This window comes from Siphateles boraxobius, unplaced genomic scaffold, assembly GCF_051911475.1.
Source record: "Siphateles boraxobius isolate OS27281-9 unplaced genomic scaffold, OSU_SipBor_1 270, whole genome shotgun sequence".
NCBI classification, from domain to species: Eukaryota; Metazoa; Chordata; class Actinopteri; order Cypriniformes; family Leuciscidae; genus Siphateles; species Siphateles boraxobius.
Genome location: NW_027508888.1, coordinates 76,847 through 93,202, shown reverse-complemented (window position 1 = coordinate 93,202; position 16,356 = coordinate 76,847). Strand labels below are relative to the sequence as shown.

The 16,356-nt window shown below is 41.4% G+C and overlaps 12 non-coding genes across 12 annotated transcripts; 4 read left to right on the top strand and 8 right to left on the bottom strand.

Annotated features, from left to right (window-relative positions):
* Positions 1-279: 279 nt before the first annotated feature.
* On the bottom strand, positions 280-394 carry LOC143753013 (U5 spliceosomal RNA). The gene has a single exon (XR_013207496.1). It is a non-coding gene; the product is annotated as a U5 spliceosomal RNA (small nuclear RNA).
* Positions 395-802: 408 nt separating this feature from the next.
* Positions 803-917, bottom strand: LOC143752949 (U5 spliceosomal RNA). The gene has a single exon (XR_013207436.1). It is a non-coding gene; the product is annotated as a U5 spliceosomal RNA (small nuclear RNA).
* Positions 918-3,439: 2,522 nt separating this feature from the next.
* LOC143753035 (U5 spliceosomal RNA) lies at positions 3,440-3,554 on the bottom strand. Its single transcript, XR_013207517.1, has one exon. It is a non-coding gene; the product is annotated as a U5 spliceosomal RNA (small nuclear RNA).
* A 476-nt stretch (positions 3,555-4,030) lies between these two features.
* trnad-guc (transfer RNA aspartic acid (anticodon GUC)) lies at positions 4,031-4,102 on the top strand. Its single transcript has one exon. It is a non-coding gene; the product is annotated as a tRNA-Asp (tRNA).
* Positions 4,103-4,595: 493 nt separating this feature from the next.
* On the top strand, positions 4,596-4,667 carry trnad-guc (transfer RNA aspartic acid (anticodon GUC)). The gene has a single exon. It is a non-coding gene; the product is annotated as a tRNA-Asp (tRNA).
* A 454-nt stretch (positions 4,668-5,121) lies between these two features.
* Positions 5,122-5,236, bottom strand: LOC143752932 (U5 spliceosomal RNA). Its single transcript, XR_013207419.1, has one exon. It is a non-coding gene; the product is annotated as a U5 spliceosomal RNA (small nuclear RNA).
* Positions 5,237-6,996: 1,760 nt separating this feature from the next.
* Positions 6,997-7,112, bottom strand: LOC143752945 (U5 spliceosomal RNA). The gene has a single exon (XR_013207431.1). It is a non-coding gene; the product is annotated as a U5 spliceosomal RNA (small nuclear RNA).
* A 998-nt stretch (positions 7,113-8,110) lies between these two features.
* Positions 8,111-8,226, bottom strand: LOC143752950 (U5 spliceosomal RNA). The gene has a single exon (XR_013207437.1). It is a non-coding gene; the product is annotated as a U5 spliceosomal RNA (small nuclear RNA).
* Positions 8,227-8,699: 473 nt separating this feature from the next.
* Positions 8,700-8,771, top strand: trnav-gac (transfer RNA valine (anticodon GAC)). The gene has a single exon. It is a non-coding gene; the product is annotated as a tRNA-Val (tRNA).
* Positions 8,772-11,443: 2,672 nt separating this feature from the next.
* On the bottom strand, positions 11,444-11,559 carry LOC143753000 (U5 spliceosomal RNA). Its single transcript, XR_013207482.1, has one exon. It is a non-coding gene; the product is annotated as a U5 spliceosomal RNA (small nuclear RNA).
* Positions 11,560-15,177: 3,618 nt separating this feature from the next.
* On the top strand, positions 15,178-15,249 carry trnad-guc (transfer RNA aspartic acid (anticodon GUC)). Its single transcript has one exon. It is a non-coding gene; the product is annotated as a tRNA-Asp (tRNA).
* Positions 15,250-15,704: 455 nt separating this feature from the next.
* On the bottom strand, positions 15,705-15,820 carry LOC143752969 (U5 spliceosomal RNA). The gene has a single exon (XR_013207455.1). It is a non-coding gene; the product is annotated as a U5 spliceosomal RNA (small nuclear RNA).
* Between the last annotated feature and the right edge of the window lie 536 nt (positions 15,821-16,356).

Here is a 16,356-nt window from a genome sequence, read left to right as displayed (position 1 = left end):
TCCATTAGAGGAAGGAGCAAATGTAAAAAGAATCTGCCCCATCACCAAATGTCCGCAAACCCTGTCCAAGAGGATGTCACTGAATCCGATAGTATGTCGAAGACCAGTGGTAGTATTCGCATGAGATTTTTATGAACTTCCTGGATGCTAAATGAACAAACCCTTCATCTCCTTGGATTGCGGGTGGATACTTTTAGCCACGCACGATCTGTGGCCCAGCCTATTGTGGTACTTTGTTACAAGCTGCCAAACGTCCTCTGTTCTTGAACAAACACATGTAGCTCTGCTGTGAGCAGAGCATCCAAAAATATCAGAAACTCGCAAATGTTCCCCTCCACGGAAATCTTTAGTAAAAGGCGAAAGATTTATGCGTGAATGAAGAGAAACTCGAGCTGTACCCATGAGACGTTGGGACAATGTGGTCCCAAGCACATGCAACCATGCTCAGCAAGGGTAATGTCTGGTGCAGGCTCCTCCCATCCAGCTTATTTTCTTTAAAAAAAAAAACAATAATACAGCCATATCCATTAGAGGAAGGAGCAAATGTAAAAAGAATCTGCCCCATCACCAAATGTCCGCAAACCCTGTCCAAGAGGATGTCACTGAATCCGATAGTATGTCGAAGACCAGTGGTAGTATTCGCATGAGATTTTTATGAACTTCCTGGATGCTAAATGAACAAACCCTTCATCTCCTTGGATTGCGGGTGGATACTTTTAGCCACGCACGATCTGTGGCCCAGCCTATTGTGGTACTTTGTTACAAGCTGCCAAACGTCCTCTGTTCTTGAACAAACACATGTAGCTCTGCTGTGAGCAGAGCATCCAAAATTATCAGAAACTCGCAAATGTTCCCCTCCACGGAAATCTTTAGTAAAAGGCGAAAGATTTATGCGTGAATGAAGAGAAACTCGAGCTGTACCCATGAGACGTTGGGACAATGTGGTCCCAAGCACATGCAACCATGCTCAGCAAGGGTAATGTCTGGTGCAGGCTCCTCCCATCCAGCTTATTTTCTTTAAAAAAAAACAATAATACAGCCATATCCATTAGAGGAAGGAGCAAATGTAAAAAGAATCTGCCCCATCACCAAATGTCCGCAAACCCTGTCCAAGAGGATGTCACTGAATCCGATAGTATGTCGAAGACCAGTGGTAGTATTCGCATGAGATTTTTATGAACTTCCTGGATGCTAAATGAACAAACCCTTCATCTCCTTGGATTGCGGGTGGATACCTCCATAGGACAGGGTGAGCTCCTTGGCCAAAATAAAAGGCTTAAATAATAATAACTCCATTAATGGAAAGCATATCCAGTATTAAGTGACGTCTCAACGGTTGAGCATAGACAACAGTACCGTACCGCCCAGAGAAGCAATTGGGATGACCAGTCCTCGTTAGTATAATGGACAGTATCTCCGCCTGTCACGCGGAAGACCGGGGTTCGATTAGTCTTCTTCTTTATCACGACCAAACACCTTGCATAAGCTCAGGCTTTACCGTGGAAGGCGCTGTTAAAGTCAACCTGCCGTTCAAGACTCACTTGATTATGTTTAGCTAATTGCATTTGAAAGATTTTACTTTCAAGAAAGCGTTTGCAATAGGTTTGTAAAAGGTGTTTTTTGAATGTTTGGCCTGAGTCTTTTTTTGTTGTTGCATTTTCACTGTTCTGACCAGTGTGTTGCGTTCCGAACGCTTGGAAACAGTGAATAATGTTGCGAAACAATCGGTTCAAAGCTTTGTTTCTCCCATCACTACCCTTTTGTGCTTGGTAAAACTTACATTCACACTGCTGACACAAGACTCGAAGTTGTGAACTGGGAAAGTGTGGATGGTTTGACGACTACCCAGTTCCAGTCTTGGACAAAACAGCCAATTCTTTTAGCCACGCTCAATCTCTGGCCCAACCTATTGTGGTACTTTGTTACAAGCTGCCAAACGTCCTCTGTTCTTGAACAAACACATGTAGCTCTGCTGTGAGCAAGACAATTCTTGGATACCTCCATAGGACAGGGTGAGCTCTTTGGCCAAAATAAAATGTTTAAATAATAATAACTCCATTAATGGAAAGCATATCCAGTATTAAGTGACGTCTCAACGGTTGAGCATAGACAACAGTAACACACCGCCCAGAGAAGCAACTGTGATGACCAGTCCTCGTTAGTATAGTGGACAGTATCTCCGCCTGTCACGCGGAAGACCGGGGTTCGATTAGTCTTCTTCTTTATCACGGCCAAACACCTTGCATAAGCTCAGGCTTTACCGTGGAAGGCGCTGTTAAAGTCAACCTGCCGTTCAAGACTCACTTGATTATGTTTAGCTAATTGCATTTGAAAGGTTTTACTTTCAAGAAAGCGTTTGCAATAGGTTTGTAAAAGGTGTTTTTTGAATTTTTGGCCTGAGTCTTTTTTTGTTGTTGCATTTTCACTGTTCTGACCAGTGTGTTGCGTTCCGAACGCTTGGAAACAGTGAATAATGTTGCGAAACAATCGGTTCAAAGCTTTGTTTCTCCCATCACTACCCTTTTGTGCTTGGTAAAACTTACATTCACACTGCTGACACAAGACTCGAAGTTGTGAACTGGGAAAGTGTGGATGGTTTGACGACTACCCAGTTCCAGTCTTGGACAAAACAGCCAATTCTTTTAGCCACGCTCAATCTCTGGCCCAACCTATTGTGGTACTTTGTTACAAGCTGCCAAACGTCCTCTGTTCTTGAACAAACACATGTAGCTCTGCTGTGAGCAAGACAATTCTTGGATACCTCCATAGGACAGGGTGAGCTCTTTGGCCAAAATAAAAGGTTTAAATAATAATAACTCCATTAATGAAAGCATATCCAGTATTAAGTGACGTCTCAACGGTTGAGCATAGACAACAGTAACACACCGCCCAGAGAAGCAACTGTGATGACCAGTCCTCGTTAGTATAGTGGACAGTATCTCCGCCTGTACAGGGAAGACCGGGGTTCGATTCCCCGACGGGGAGTCTTCTTCTTTATCACGACCAAACACCTTGCATAAGCTCGGGCTTTACCGTGGAAGGTGCTGTTAAAGTCAACCTGCCGTTCAAGACTCGCTTGATTATTTTTAGCTAATTGCATTTGAAAGATTTTACTTTCAAGAAAGCGTTTGCAATAGGTTTGTAAAAGGTGTTTTTTGAATGTTTGGCCTGAGTCTTTTTTCTTTTGTGGGATTTTCACTGTTCTGACCAGCGTGTTCCGTTCCGAACGCTTGGAAACAGTGAATAATTTTGCGAAGCAATCAGTTCAAAGCCTTGTTTCTCCCATCACTACCCTTTGGTGCTTGGTAAAACTTACATTCACACCGCTGTCTTGGACAAAACAGCCAATTCTTTTAGCCACGCTCGATCTTTGGCCCAGCCTATTGTGGTACTTTGTTACAAGCTGCCAAACGTCCTCTGTTCTTGAACAAACACATGTAGCTCTGCTGCGAACAGAGCATCCAAAAATATAAGAAACTCGCAAATGTTCCCCTCCACGGAAATCTTTAGTAAAAGGCGAAAGATTTATGCGTGAATGAAGAGAAACTCGAGCTGTACCCATGAGACGTTGGGACAATGTGGTTCCAAGCACATGCAACCATGCTCAGCAAGGGTAATGTCTGGTGCAGGCTCCTCCCATCCAGCTTATTTTCTTTAAAAAAAAAAAAACAATAATACAGCCATATCCATTAGAGGAAGGAGCAAATGTAAAAAGAATCTGCCCCATCACCAAATGTCCGCAAACCCTGTCCAAGAGGATGTCACTGAATCCGATAGTATGTCGAAGACCAGTGGTAGTATTCGCATGAGATTTTTATGAACTTCCTGGATGCTAAATGAACAAACCCTTCATCTCCTTGGATTGCGGGTGGATACCTCCATAGGACAGGGTGAGCTCCTTGGCCAAAATAAAAGGCTTAAATAATAATAACTCCATTAATGGAAAGCATATCCAGTATTAAGTGACGTCTCAACGGTTGAGCATGGACAACAGTACCGTACCGCCCAGAGAAGCAGTTGGGATGACCAGTCCTCGTTAGTATAGTGGACAGTATCTCCGCCTGTCACGCGGAAGACCGGGGTTCGATTCCCCGACGGGGAGTCTTCTTCTTTATCACAACCAAACACCTTGCATAAGCTCGGGTTTTACCGTGGAAGGTGCTGTTAAAGTCAACCTGCCGTTCAAGACTCGCTTGATTATTTTTAGCTAATTGCATTTGAAAGATTTTACTTTCAAGAAAGCGTTTGCAATAGGTTTGTAAAAGGTGTTTTTTGAATGTTTGGCCTTAGTCTTTTTTTTTTGTGGGATTTTCACTGTTCTGACCAGCATGTTCCGTTCCGAACGCTTGGAAACAGTGAATAATTTTGCGAAGCAATCAGTTCAAAGCTTTGTTTCTCCCATCACTACCCTTTTGTGCTTGGTAAAACTTACATTCACACCGCTGTCTTGGACAAAACAGCCAATTCTATAATATATATATAATAAATAATAATAACTCCATTAATGGAAAGCATATCCAGTATTAAGTGACGTCTCAACGGTTGAGCATAGACAACAGTAACACACCGCCCAGAGAAGCAACAGTGATGACCAGTCCTCGTTAGTATAGTGGACAGTATCTCCGCCTGTCATGCGGAAGACCGGGGTTCGATTCCCCGACGGGGAGTATTCTTCTTTATCACGACCAAACACCTTGCATAAGCTCGGGCTTTACCGTGGAAGGTGCTGTTAAAGTCAACCTGCCGTTCAAGACTCGCTTGATTATTTGTAGCTAATTGCATTTGAAAGATTTTACTTTCAAGAAAGCGTTTGCAATAGGTTTGTAAAAGGTGTTTTTTAAATGTTTGGCCTGAGTCTTTTTTTTTTTGTGGGATTTTCACTGTTCTGACCAGCGTGTTCCGTTCCGAACGCTTGGAAACAGTGAATAATTTTGCGAAGCAATCAGTTCAAAGCTTTGTTTCTCCCATCACTACCCTTTTGTGCTTGGTAAAACTTACATTCACACCGCTGTCTTGGACAAAACAGCCAATTCTTTTAGCCACGCTCGATCTGTGGCCCAGCCTATTGTGGTACTTTGTTACAAGCTGCCAAACGTCCTCTGTTCTTGAACAAACACATGTAGCTCTGCTGTGAGCAGAGCATCCAAAAATATCAGAAACTCGCAAATGTTCCCCTCCACGGAAATCTTTAGTAAAAGGCGAAAGATTTGTGCGTGAATGAAGAGAAACTCGAGCTGTACCCATGAGACATTGGGACAATGTGGTCCCAAGCACATGCAACCATGCTCAGCAAGGGTAATGTCTGGTGCAGGCTCCTCCCATCCAGCTTATTTTCTTTTAAAAAAAACAATAATACAGCCATATCCATTAGAGGAAGGAGCAAATGTAAAAAGAATCTGCCCCATCACCAAATGTCCGCAAACCCTGTCCAAGAGGATGTCACTGAATCCGATAGTATGTCGAAGACCAGTGGTAGTATTCGCATGACATTTTTATGAACTTCCTGGATGCTAAATGAACAAACCCTTCATCTCCTTGGATTGCGGGTGGATACCTCCATAGGACAGGGTGAGCTCCTTGGCCAAAATAAAAGGCTTAAATAATAATAACTCCATTAATGGAAAGCATATACAGTATTAAGTGACGTCTCAACGGTTGAGCATAGACAACAGTACCGTACCGCCCAGAGAAGCAATTGGGATGACCAGTCCTCGTTAGTATAGTGGACAGTATCTCCGCCTGTCACGCGGAAGACCGGGGTTCGATTAGTCTTCTTCTTTATCACGACCAAACACCTTGCATAAGCTCAGGCTTTACCGTGGAAGGCGCTGTTAAAGTCAACCTGCCAATTCAAGACTCACTTGATTATGTTTAGCTAATTGCATTTGAAAGATTTTACTTTCAAGAAAGCGTTTGCAATAGGTTTGTAAAAGGTGTTTTTTGAATGTTTGGCCTGAGTCATTTTTTTTGTTGCATTTTCACTGTTCTGACCAGTGTGTTGCGTTCCGAACGCTTGGAAACAGTGAATAATGTTGCGAAACAATCGGTTCAAAGCTTTTTTTCTCCCATCACTACCCTTTTGTGCTTGGTAAAACTTACATTCACACTGCTGACACAAGACTCGAAGTTGTGAACTGGGAAAGTGTGGATGGTTTGACGACTACCCAGTTCCAGTCTTGGACAAAACAGCCAATTCTTTTAGCCACGCTCAATCTCTGGCCCAACCTATTGTGGTACTTTGTTACAAGCTGCCAAACGTCCTCTGTTCTTGAACAAACACATGTAGCTCTGCTGTGAGCAAGACAATTCTGGATACCTCCATAGGACAGGGTGAGCTCCTTGGCCAAAATAAAAGGTTTAAATAATAATAACTCCATTAATGGAAAGCATATCCAGTATTAAGTGACGTCTCAACTGTTGAGCATAGACAACAGTAAAAGACCGCCCAGAGAAGCAACTGTGATGACCAGTCCTCGTTAGTATAGTGGACAGGATCTCCGCCTGTCACACGGAAGACCGGGGTTCGATTCCCTGACGGGGAGTCTTCTTCTTTATCATGACCAAACACCTTGCATAAGCTCGGGCTTTACCGTGGAAGGTGCTGTTAAAGTCAACCTGCCGTTCAAGACTCGCGTGATTATGTTTAGCTAATTGCATTTGAAAGATTTTACTTTCAAGAAAGCGTTTGCAATAGGTTTGTAAAAGGTGTTTTTTGAATGTTTGGCCTGAGTCTTTTTTTTTTTGTGGCATTTTCACTGTTCTGACCAGCGTGTTCCGTTCCGAACGCTTGGAAACAGTGAATAATTTTGCGAAGCAATCAGTTCAAAGCTTTGTTTCTCCCATCACTACCCTTTTGTGCTTGGTAAAACTTACATTCAAGCCGCTGTCTTGGACAAAACAGCCAATTCTTTTAGCCACGCTCGATCTGTGGCCCAGCCTATTGTGGTACTTTGTTACAAGCTGCCAAACGTCCTGTGTTCTTGAACAAACACATGTAGCTCTCCTGTGAGAAGAGCATCCAAAAATATCAGAAACTCTCAAATGTTCCCCTCCACGGAAATCTTTAGTAAAAGGCGAAAGATTTATGCGTGAATGAAGAGAAACTCGAGCTGTACCCATGAGACGTTGGGACAATGTGGTCGCAAGCACATGCAACCATGCTCAGCAAGGGTAATGTCTGGTGCAGGCTCCTCCCATCCAGCTTATTTTCTTTAAAAAAAAAAACAATAATACAGCCATATCCATTAGAGGAAGGAGCAAATGTAAAAAGAATCTGCCCCATCACCAAATGTCTGCAAACCCTGTCCAAGAGGATGTCACTGAATCCGATAGTATGTCGAAGACCAGTGGTAGTATTCGCATGAGATTTTTATGAACTTCCTGGATGCTAAATGAACAAACCCTTCATCTCCTTGGATTGCGGGTGGATACCTCCATAGGACAGGGTGAGCTCCTTGGCCAAAATAAAAGGCTTAAATAATTATAACTCCATTAATGGAAAGCATATCCAGTATTAAGTTACGTCTCAACGGTTGAGCATAGACAACAGTAACGTACCACCCAGAGAAGGCACTGTGATGATCATTCCTAGTTAGTATAGTGGACAGTATCTCCGCCTGTCACCCGGTAGAGCGGGGTTCAATTCCCCGACGGGGAGTCTTCTCCTTTATCATGACCAAACACCTTGCATAAGCTCAGGCTTTACCGTGGAAGGCGCTGTTAAAGTCAACCTGCCGTTCAAGACTCATTTGATTATGTTTAGCTAATTGCATTTGAAAGATTTTACTTTCAAGAAAGCGTTTGCAATAGGTTTGTAAAATTTGTTTTTTGAATGTTTGGCCTGAGTCTTTTTTTTTTGTGGCATTTTCACTGTTCTGACCAGCGTGTTCCGTTCCGAACGCTTGGAAACAGTGAATAATTTTGCGAAGCAATCAGTTCAAAGCTTTGTTTCTCCCATCACTACCCTTTTGTGCTTGGTAAAACTTACATTAACACCGCTGTCTTGGATATAACAGCCAATTATTTTAGCCACGCTCGATCTGTGGCCCAGCCTATTGTGGTACTTTGTTACAAGCTGCCAAACGTCCTCTGTTCTTGAACAAACACATGTAGCTCTGCTGTGAGCAGAGCATCCAAAAATATCAGAAAATCTAAAATGTTCCCCTCCACGGAAATCTTTAGTAAAAGGCGAAAGATTTATGCGTGAATGAAGAGAAACTCGAGCTGTACCCATGAGACGTTGGGACAATGTGGTCGCAAGCACATGCAACCATGCTCAGCAAGGGTAATGTCTGGTGCAGGCTCCTCCCATCCAGCTTATTTTCTTTTAAAAAAAAAACAATAATACAGCCATATCCATTAGAGGAAGGAGCAAATGTAAAAAGAATCTGCCCCATCACCAAATGTCCGCAAACCCTGTCCAAGAGGATGTCACTGAATCCGATAGTATGTCGAAGACCAGTGGTAGTATTCGCATGAGATTTTTATGAACTTCCTGGATGCTAAATGAACAAACCCTTCATCTCCTTGGATTGCGGGTGGATACCTCCATAGGACAGGGTGAGCTCCTTGGCCAAAATAAAAGGCTTAAATAATTATAACTCCATTAATGGAAAGCATATCCAGTATTAAGTGACGTCTCAACGGTTGAGCATAGACAACAGTACCGTACCGCCCAGAGAAGCCACTGTGATGACCAGTCCTTGTTAGTATAGTGGACAGTATCTCCGCCTGACACGCGGAAGACCGGGGTTCAATTCCCCGACGGGGAGTCTTCTCCTTTATCATGACCAAACACCTTGCATAAGCTCAGGCTTTACCGTGGAAGGCGCTGTTAAAGTCAACCTGCCGTTCAAGACTCACTTGATTATGTTTAGCTAATTGCATTTGAAAGATTTTACTTTCAAGAAAGCGTTTGCAATAGGTTTGTAAAAGGTGTTTTTTGAATGTTTGGCCTGAGTCTTTTTTTTTGTGGCATTTTCACTGTTCTGACCAGCGTGTTCCGTTCCGAATGCTTGGAAACAGTGAACAATTTTGCGAAGCAATCAGTTCAAAGCAAGGTTATAATCCTTAACGAAAACGAACGAAAAAACGAAAACTAGGTGGGAAAAAACATTGTCGTTAACTAAAATAAAAATAAAAACGAGGCATTACAAAAAAACGATAACTAACTAAAACTGTAATGTGTGTTTGGCAAAACTAACTAAAATAAAATAAAATAATAGAGTAAATGTCCTTAGTTTTCGTCTTTGTAAATGTCTTTCATTTTTAACGCTATTTAAAACACGCAGTGTATTCGTTCAGCTGCATTTCCTTTCGCTGCTCTCCCTCCTTCTCTCTGTCACATGCACGCGCACACACACACACACACACACACACACACAGCCCCTCCCCTCCGTGCACACCGCGTCTCCATGAAAACGAGGGTTCGACGTTGAAAGCAAGTTCGCGAAAGGTTGGTATCTCGTGAACACCTTTACACAATCACACATTAAAAAGTGGTGCAAAAATATTTTTAATTCTGAATACATTATTGTCTGTGTGTTAATGTCGACCCGAGAAGCGATTGCGCCTTCTTTAGAAAGTTAACAAGTCGCAAATTTGAGGTAAAATGCACTTGGGTTGTCGATATCAAATATATAAGCTGTGATTCAAATATTAAATAATGTTATGTCATTATTCAATACAGATGAGTAGCCGGTCCGACATTAATTTTATGGCCCGCGTCATGCAAAAGATGAATGCACTTTTTATTTTATTTTTAGTTCAAAGGTTGTGCGAATGTTAGACAGTGTGCCTTATATGTAGCCTATATGTTTAATACCGCGGAGTCGGACGCTTTGGATAATCCGTGGGTCAATTAATAAAAAATAACACTTATCATCGTCATTGCGATGTGTGTGGAATGTTTAATGTAGCATTATATAGCTACTTGATATCTCCGAAATGTAACCATTAACTTTATAAGCGCAACAAATAGCGAAACAAGCGGTAAAGCTGTCAGTTTGTGTGTGCACGCAGAGCTCGTGCATTCAGAGCTGCGCACTTTCAATTGCGTAATTTAAATATCACACTTTAATTATTTATAGCTCATAACTTATAAAAAATAAAATAAAACAAGGTGTTATTACTATATGACAAATGATAGACAGCTATACAGCGCGCAAGGACTGAATTGAGCTCTCTTTCGCGTCTGAATGGACAAATACACAGCATTATGTATAAATGTCCGTTTTGGAGAGTATTCATGCAAACACAGTCAGTTATGTCTTTACAGAACATACAGTTGTGAGAATATCGGATGTGCATCAGTGCAATTGGATCTGCACTCGGTCTTAAAGTGACAGTGCGTAATAAACCTAATGCCGTCTGTGCACTTAATATCAATCAAACAACAAAATAAAAAGAGAAAAGAATTCACTGCTCTTTAATGAGAAATAGCCTGTATTTGCTCAATGATTTTTCTCCATGTATTTTGAGTTTTTTAATACCCTTGAGTATTATTTTTGTTTTAATACATTTATAATCTACTTTTTTGTTCCAGATTTTTTTAATTTTTATTTTCATATTCAGTATTACTTTAAATCGGACAAAGACTAGCAATACTTACCTTGCAAGGAGGTTTTTAATACTCTGTTTGGGTATGAACTCTTTTTTTGTGCTTAATTTTAATAATTAATATTGCTAGAAAACTGTTAATCCACTTTTTTGTTCCAGATTTTGTTTCACGTTCAGTATTAGCCTACTTTAAATAGGACAAACACTAGCAAGACTTACCTAGCAAGATAGGCAATACACAATATTTCGTACTTATTTAGAAATGCAGTTTATGTCGTCTTTAGTCTATTTGCTATTTAGTTTTTTTTCCTGGCACACGTCACTTACACATTTTGCACTTTACTGCGGAGTCTTGTGCAGACTGTTTACATATTTGTGCCCATATGTACATTTTATGTACTGGTTTTATTGTTGAAATGATATTTCTAAAATTGTATGATGTTTTCGTTGAGTTATTATTACACAATTCTTTTTCTGACCTTTTTGAATCTTGCCCCTGACAAATAACCCAAAATCCAAAAAAAGACTAAAACTAACATTAAAACTAATAAAAACTAAACTAAAACTAAGCATTTTCAAAAAATAAAAACTAAACTAAACTAGCAAACCCTCTTTAAAAACTAATTAAAACTAAACTGAATTTGAAAACCAAAATTCAAAACGAAATAAAAATAAAAACTAATGAAAAATGCAAAACTATAATAACTTTGGTTCAAAGCTTTGTTTCTCCCATCACTACCCTTTTGTGCTTGGTAAAACTTACATTCACACCGCTGTCTTGGACAAAACAGCCAATTCTTTTAGCCACGCTCGATCTATGGCCCGGCCTATTGTGGTACTTTGTTACAAGCTGCCAAACGTCCTCTGTTCTTGAACAAACACATGTAGCTCTGTTGTGAGCAGAGCATCCAAAAATATCAGAAACTCTCAAATGTTCCCCTCCACGGAAATCTTTAGTAAAAGGCGAAAGATTTATGCGTGAATGAAGAGAAACTCGAGCTGTACCCATGAGACGTTGGGACAATGTGGTCGCAAGCACATGCAACCATGCTCAGCAAGGGTAATGTCTGGTGCAGGCTCCTCCCATCCAGCTTATTTTCTTTAAAAAAAAAAACAATAATACAGCCATATCCATTAGAGCAGAGGTTTTCAAACTGTGGGTCGCGACCCATTTGTGGGTCGCAGATTGGGAAGAGGTGGGTCGCGCAATCACTTTTGCAGCTGCAGCTGAATTTACGTTTCATGAGTGACACATACAAACAGGTTGCACGTTGAACCAACGTTAAATAGAAATCGCTATATTGCTTAGAGCGATTTAAAGTTAGATAAATGTCAGTATTGTGTTTCATGAAGCGCGCGCTTGCGACTTGTTGTGATAACAATTTTCACCGTCTCAGAGCGGCTTCGGTTCATTAAGCGTTAAAAAAATGTTTGGTGCGCATTATTAACGAGAAGAAACTCGTTTACTCCAATCACTGCACTGCATTCTGCATGAGATCGCATTACACCGGAGAATTCAAATGTCACGAAAGGTTGATTCAGGTCTGGGCTGCGTTTCCCAGAAGCATCGTGAGCTAAGTTGTTTGTAGAGACCATTGGTGGCAATGGTTCTGCGATCTACTCAGGCATACGATGCTTTTGGGAAACGCATTAATCTCTGTCGTCTGTTCAACACAGCGCTGTTGTCTTTCAGAGATATGGTCGTCGTAAGAGTGCGTTGTTTTGTGTTCCCTCGCATGCATTATGATACCTACCAACGCATAAGGAAAATACATATTTAAAAGGTAATTAAAATTTATACACACGAGCACGAAAGCGTTTTCTGCGCTGAACAACGCAATGAGTTTAACAACACTCGCAGCATAAATAGGCTATTAGTATTGAAATTCTAGGTCCTGGGCATAGCCTACTGTCAAATAAAATTATTAGTATATAATATATATATATATATATATATATTTTATATTCTGATTTTTTTGTCATATCAAACCTTTGGTTAAGATTAAGCTAACTTAATCTTTTTCATTTATTTAAATTTGTTTTGCCATGTTTGGGTAAATCAGTTGAGGCAGCAGACAAAAACTACTCAGTATTCTTCACATTATTTCAACAGCCATAAGGCTACTATTTTAATTCTCAAACTTTTTCTAATGTATGTACCATAAGTTTATTGCAATTAAACTTATATGTCATACTATGACAAGAAAAACTGCTCTAAAGAGAACTAACGCCTCCCACCCCACATTCATGCTTTAAAATTATTTAGGTGGGTCTTGAGATAGATTATTCTTGTCTACGTGGGTCCTGGAATGGACAAGTTTGGGAACCCCTGCATTAGAGGAAGGAGCAAATGTAAAAAGAATCTGCCCCATCACCAAATGTCCGCAAACCCTGTCCAAGAGGATGTCACTGAATCCGATAATATGTCGAAGACCAGTGGTAGTATTCGCATGAGATTTTTATGAACTTCCTGGATGCTAAATGAACAAACCCTTCATCTCCTTGGATTGCGGGTGGATACCTCCATAGGACAGGGTGAGCTCCTTGGCCAAAATAAAAGGCTTAAATAATAATAACTCCATTAATGGAAAGCATATCCAGTATTAAGTGACGTCTCAACGGTTGAGCATAGACAACAGTACCGTACCGCCCAGAGAAGCAATTGGGATGACCAGTCCTTGTTAGTATAGTGGACAGTATCTCCGCCTGTCACGCGGAAGACCGGGGTTCGATTAGTCTTCTTCTTTATCACGACCAAACACCTTGCATAAGCTCAGGCTTTACCGTGGAAGGCGCTGTTAAAGTCAACCTGCCGTTCAAGACTCACTTGATTATGTTTAGCTAATTGCATTTGAAAGATTTTACTTTCAAGAAAGCGTTTGCAATAGGTTTGTAAAAGGTGTTTTTTGAATGTTTTGCCTGCGTCTTTTTTTTTTGTGGCATTTTCACTGTTCTGACCAGCGTGTTCCGTTCCGAACGCTTGGAAACAGTGAATAATTTTGCGAAGCAATCGGTTCAAAGCTTTGTTTCTCCCATCACTACCCTTTTGTGCTTGGTAAAACTTACATTCACACTGCTGCCTTGGACAAAACAGCCAACTCTTTTAGCCACGCTCTTTAGTAAATCTTTAATAAAAGGCGAAAGATTTATGCGTGAATGAAGAGAAACTCGAGCTGTACCCATGAGACGTTGGGACAATGTGGTCGCAAGCACATGCAACCATGCTCAGCAAGGGTAATGTGTGGTGCAGGCTCCTCCCATCCAGCTTATTTTCTTTAAAAAAAAAACAGTAATATAGCCATATCCATTAGAGGAAGGAGCAAATGTAAATAGAATCTGCCCCATAACCAAATGTCCGCAAACCCTGTCCGAGAGGATGTCACTTAATCCGATAGTATGTCGAAGACCAGTGGTAGTATTCGCATGAGATTTTTATGAACTTCCTGGATGCTAAATGAACAAACCCTTCATCTCCTTGGATTGCGGGGGGATACCTCCATAGGACAGGGTGAGCTCCTTGGCCAAAATAAAAGGCTTAAATAATAATAACTCCATTAATGGAAAGCATATCCAGTATTAAGTGACGTCTCAACGGTTGAGCATAGACAACAGTACCGTACCGCCCAGAGAAGCAATTGGGATGACCAGTCCTTGTTAGTATAGTGGACAGTATCTCCGCCTGTCACGCGGAAGACCGGGGTTCGATTAGTCTTCTTCTTTATCACGACCAAACACCTTGCATAAGCTCAGGCTTTACCGTGGAAGGCGCTGTTAAAGTCAACCTGCCGTTCAAGACTCACTTGATTATGTTTAGCTAATTGCATTTGAAAGATTTTACTTTCAAGAAAGCGTTTGCAATAGGTTTGTAAAAGGTGTTTTTTGAATGTTTTGCCTGCGTCTTTTTTTTTTGTGGCATTTTCACTGTTCTGACCAGCGTGTTCCGTTCCGAACGCTTGGAAACAGTGAATAATTTTGCGAAGCAATCGGTTCAAAGCTTTGTTTCTCCCATCACTACCCTTTTGTGCTTGGTAAAACTTACATTCACACTGCTGCCTTGGACAAAACAGCCAACTCTTTTAGCCACGCTCTTTAGTAAATCTTTAATAAAAGGCGAAAGATTTATGCGTGAATGAAGAGAAACTCGAGCTGTACCCATGAGACGTTGGGACAATGTGGTCGCAAGCACATGCAACCATGCTCAGCAAGGGTAATGTGTGGTGCAGGCTCCTCCCATCCAGCTTATTTTCTTTAAAAAAAAACAGTAATATAGCCATATCCATTAGAGGAAGGAGCAAATGTAAATAGAATCTGCCCCATAACCAAATGTCCGCAAACCCTGTCCGAGAGGATGTCACTTAATCCGATAGTATGTCGAAGACCAGTGGTAGTATTCGCATGAGATTTTTATGAACTTCCTGGATGCTAAATGAACAAACCCTTCATCTCCTTGGATTGCGGGGGGATACCTCCATAGGACAGGGTGAGCTCCTTGGCCAAAATAAAAGGCTTAAATAATAACAACTCCATTAATGGAAAGCATATCCAGTATTAAGTGACGTCTCAACGGTTGAGCATAGACAGCAGTGCGGTACCGCCCAGAGAAGTTACTGTGATGGCCAGTCCTCGTTAGTATAGTGGACAGTATCTCCGCCTGTCACGCGGAAGACCGGGGTTCGATTCCCCGACGGGGAGTCTTCTTCTTTATCACGACCAAACACCTTGCATAAGCTCAGGCTTTACCGTGGAAGGCGCTGTTAAAGTCAACCTGCCTTTCAAGACTCACTTGATTATGTTTAGCTAATTGCATTTTAAAAATTTTACTTTCAAGAAAGCATTTGCAATAGGTTTGTAAAATGTGTTTTTTGAATGTTTGGCCTGAGTCTTTTTTTTTTTTGTGGCATTTTCACTGTTCTGACCAGCGTGTTGCGTTCCGAACGCTTGGAAACAGTGAATAATGTTGCGAAACAATCGGTTCAAAGCTTTGTTTCTCCCATCACTACCCTTTTGTGCTTGGTAAAACTTACATTCACACCGCTGTCTTGGACAAAACAGCCAATTCTTTTAGCCACGCTCGATCTGTGGCCCGGCCTATTGTGGTACTTTGTTACAAGCTGCCAAACGTCCTCTGTTCTTGAACAAACACATGTAGCTCTGCTGTGAGAAGAGCATCCCAAAATATCAGAAACTCTCAAATGTTCCCCTCCACGGAAATCTTTAGTAAAAGGCGAAAGATTTATGCGTGAATGAAGAGAAACTCGAGCTGTACCCATGATACGTTGGGACAATGTGGTCGCAAGCACATGCAACCATGCTCAGCAAGGGTAATGTCTGGTGCAGGCTCCTCCCATCCAGCTTATTTTCTTTAAAAGAAAAAACAATAATACAGCCATATCCATTAGAGGAAGGAGCAAATGTAAAAAGAATCTGCCCCATCACCAAATGTCCGCAAACCCTGTCCAAGAGGATGTCACTGAATCCGATAATATGTCGAAGACCAGTGGTAGTATTCGCATGAGATTTTTATGAACTTCCTGGATGCTAAATGAACAAACCCTTCATCTCCTTGGATTGCGGGTGGATACCTCCATAGGACAGGGTGAGCTCCTTGGCCAAAATAAAAGGCTTAAATAATAATAACTCCATTAATGGAAAGCATATCCAGTATTAAGTGACGTCTCAACGGTTGAGCATAGACAACAGTACCGTACCGCCCAGAGAAGCAATTGGGATGACCAGTCCTCGTTAGTATAGTGGACAGTATCTCCGCCTGTCACGCGGAAGACCGGGGTTCGATTAGTC